Source organism: Gekko japonicus, unplaced genomic scaffold (genome assembly GCF_001447785.1).
Source record: "Gekko japonicus isolate JY-2015 unplaced genomic scaffold, Gekko_japonicus_V1.1 scaffold305, whole genome shotgun sequence".
Taxonomy (NCBI): Eukaryota; Metazoa; Chordata; class Lepidosauria; order Squamata; family Gekkonidae; genus Gekko; species Gekko japonicus.
Genome location: NW_015165839.1, coordinates 335,789 through 339,608, shown reverse-complemented (window position 1 = coordinate 339,608; position 3,820 = coordinate 335,789). Strand labels below are relative to the sequence as shown.

The 3,820-nt window shown below is 48.4% G+C and overlaps 1 long non-coding RNA gene across 1 annotated transcript in view; it reads left to right on the top strand.

The window, feature by feature from the left end:
• LOC107110234 overlaps window positions 1-3,820 on the top strand; it is a 21,717-nt gene that overhangs the window by 13,047 nt on the left and 4,850 nt on the right. The gene's annotated exons all lie outside the window — the stretch shown is intronic.

Below are 3,820 nucleotides of genomic sequence, written 5' to 3'. Positions count from 1 at the left end.
CCAGTATTTTCCAGTATTTTTAAAAAAGTTCAGCCTGGTATATCCCATAAACCTGATGTTGTCATTATGGATCTGTGATTTCATCCTGCACAGTACGACGTCCTTGACTGGATGGGATCCCATCACACAAGTGACCGACTCAAGAAGGCGCAGCGGCAGCACATGTGTGTTTGGTGTTGGATGCGTGTGTAAAAAGGTGTCAAAACCGCAGTGACGCAGCAGTGGCATCCCAAGGGTGCATAGTTGCATAACACCATCTCCTGCCCCTATAGGGTGAAACTTGCTGAAATAATTGGCTTGTTGTGTTTTTTTTAAAGAAGATGCTCCCACCAATCTTCTTGTCATTTAGTTCATTTCCCACATCTGGCTGTCTTCTGTTCTCTGTCCTGCATTAATAATATCCATGCTTGCACACAAATGATGCAAGACAGCCTGCCCGAAAGGCATTTTGTTTAGCGTTGCTTGTGAAAATATACTTTGCCTTGATCCGCTGACAATCCGGCTCTGCGAGGTCTCACGGATACAGGGTTAAAAAAAATGTTTGGTGCATTCTGTCTCTCACCCCACCCCCTGCCTCACCTATATTCTCCATCTGCTCTCTGGTCACCCAATCTGCTTCATTATCACAGCACTTTCCAAATTGCTTTCTTCAGGCCATGGAACATCTCACCCCCTGAGGTGCCCGGCAGAGCTTCCTCCAGCAGGTTTTTCTCGGGGAACGCAGCCAACTTTTCGGAGGAGGGGCTGTGGCTCAGTGGAAGAGCCTCCGCTTTGCACGCAGGAGGTTCCAGGTTCAACCCCCGACATCTCCAGTTAAAAGGATCAGGTAGGAGGTGATGTGAAAAAAATCTGGAGAGCCGCTGCCAGTCTGAGTAGACAACATACTCACTTTAATGGATCGATGGTCTGATTCAGTGTCAGGCAACTTCATGCGTGTGATGGACAGCGTCTTTGTGCACAATCACCAATGTTGACAGAAGAGGATAGAGAATGTAACTTAAGAATATCAGAAGAGCCCTGCTGGATCAGACCAGTGGTCCACCTAGTCCAGCATTCTACCTCACACAGTGGCCAACCAGTTCCTCTGGAGGTCCAACAACAGGGCACAGAGGCGAAGACCTTTGTGAGAACATAAGAAGAGCCCTGCTGGATCAGACCAGTGGTCCATCTAGACCAGCATCTTGTCTCACACAGTGGCTAACCAGTTGCCCCAGAGAGGCCAACAACAGGGCATAAAGGCCAAGACCTTCTTGAGAACATAAGAAGAGCCCTGCTGGATCAGACCAGTGGTCCATCTAGTCCAGCATCCTGTCTCACACAGGGGCCAACCAGTTCCAACAAAAGGCCATAGAGGCTGGGGCCTTCCCCTGATGTTGCCTCCTGTCACTGGCACTCAGAAGTTGACTGCCTCTGAACATGGAGGTTCCCTAGTAGCCACTGATAGACTTATCCTCTATAACCTAGATGAGAGGCTTCTTGGGAACACAAGGAACTCCACTTGGAGTTCCGGAATGGGAAAACAGGAAGGATATAAAAGTAATCAATATGAAAACAATCTATATCAGGTCCAGATTGCACACTTGCCTTTGACAAGGAACCGAAGCCCTCAGATAAGCCCACCCGGTCTCTAGCAGCACTGGAGGCTCTTCTCCAATGCTCCCTCTAAGCTGTGGAGTCTTGTGAGCAAGAATTGTACTTTGTGAGCTACTGGCATCAAAGTTGTGAGCAAGCAATTTGGCTACTGCATAAACAAGTTTGCTCTGGAGCCATCCTTCCTGAGCGAAGACAAAAATGTGTGAGCCGGAGGCTAAAAACTGTGAGCTGGCTCACACTAACTCAGCTTAGAGGGAACACTGCTCTTCTCCAAGATCAGGTGTGTGTGTGTGTGGGGGGGGTGGAATCCATAATGTCTTTTTCAGAGGGGCTGCCCCCTTTCTGGAATACCTTCCCCCAGACTGATTCATGAGACGACAACTTTAATCAAGATCTTCATGTTTTGAAGGGCTTGTCGATTGAGTTGTGGTTCCTCTCTTTGATTCATGCGGTTCTTGGTTTTTATCTCGTGTCGGCCGGTTTTTCCGATGACCCCTGTGAGGCTGTTGTCTCTGTTTGTTTTCCATTGATTGCTTTGAACCTCCTTTTTAAGTATATGCCACACGGTGGATTTTTTTTGAAATTGCTAACAAAGAGTGAAACGAACGCTACTGCTAACAAGGAGTCGCCAGCAGCTCTGATATTGATGGGGCGGACGGCGTAGGAGAGTCAGAACTAATTTAGCATTTGCCCTAGTTCTTTTTCCGATGTCAGAAGTCTGATGGTTCATTCTCAACAGAGAAATAGGCATGTATGAACAGGCCCTTAATAAATCTATCTTCCTAATGCACATGTGATGCAGATATCCAGAACACACTGAAGCGAAGAAATCCAGGAGCCAGGTTTCTACAGGTAATAGTTGGCCATTAGGAAGCAATCTCCACTTTCACCGGTAGCAAATCCTTTGTAAGAAGAACGTGCCCTCGAGCCACAGCTGCCTCACGGGACTCCAGCCATGGGGTTTTCAAGCCATTCAGAGGTGGTTTGCCATTGCCTTCCTCTGCATAGCAACCCTAATTCCTCCTCGGTGGTCTCTGATAAGATTCCTTATTTAAGTAAGTCAGCAGAGTATTAAAGAGACTGAGTCCTTGGTGTGATTTAAAATATAAAAGTTTACTATAACCTAGCATGGGAAAAGGTACACAGGATATAAAATAACAAAGAGCTTATATGCCTACATCCTTGCAGCTAAAAATGGAAGAGCTGAAGAATGGCGTCTCCTTCTCAGGTCAGAACAAAGAACACACAGACGGGAAGAGAAGCCATAACATGCTAATACTTGACACCTTGGTTTCCAATCAGAGTAGCAAACTAGCTCCAAAGTTCCCGGGCACTCTATTGTCTAAACAGATTGGTTACAAACAAACATGTGACTTAACAAAAATTATTAACTGAAATACTGAAGTGTTTTAACTTGTAACACCCAACAGTCTCCCATCCAAGTACCAGTTTGGTGTAGTGGTTAAGTGTGTGGACTCTACTCTGGGAGAACCGGGTTTCGTTGCCCTCTCCTCCACTTGCAGCTGCCGGATGACCTTGGGCAAGCCATAGTCTTGAAAAAGAGCAGTTTCTGTCAGAGCTCTCTCAGCCCCACCCACCTCCCAGGGCGTCTGTTGTGGGGAGGGGAAGGGGAAGGAGTTTGTAAGCCGCTCTGAGACACCTTTGGGTAGTGAAGGGCCATGGGGTATAAATCCAATCTCCTCTCCTCCTCTCCTCTTAGCTTCCCCCCCCCCCCGCAAGGTTGGGGCCAACACAAGAACCGGGGCTCTCCATCCTCATTGATCCACAACATGTCAATAAAGGGGTGTCCTCTGGATGTGGATGCAGCAATTAAAGCTGCACTTCAAAGCACTGGAGAGGAAGAAGCTATCTAAATGGTAGAGGGGGGGGAGGGAAGAAAGGACGGTAGGAACCATGGGAAAGGGCTGGGGGAGAGCCCATCATCGGAGAGGCGGGAGGAAAGGATGAGGCGAGGACAGAGAGACAGGTAATAAAGGAGGAGAGGATTGGAGTTCAGCCGGGGAGATGGAGAAGGAGAGCGGCTGCTATAGCGTTTGACAGCGGGAAATCATGGGCAGTGAGATTCTCCGCTGTTAATTATCGTGGCGCTGGAGGCAGGCAACAAGCCGGGACACAACGTGCCAGCGTGAGCGGCCGTGGAGAGAGATGTTTGTGACAGCAGGGTGCCCGTTTGCTGTTCCCGCTCTGCCCTGCACACGGGGTGTAC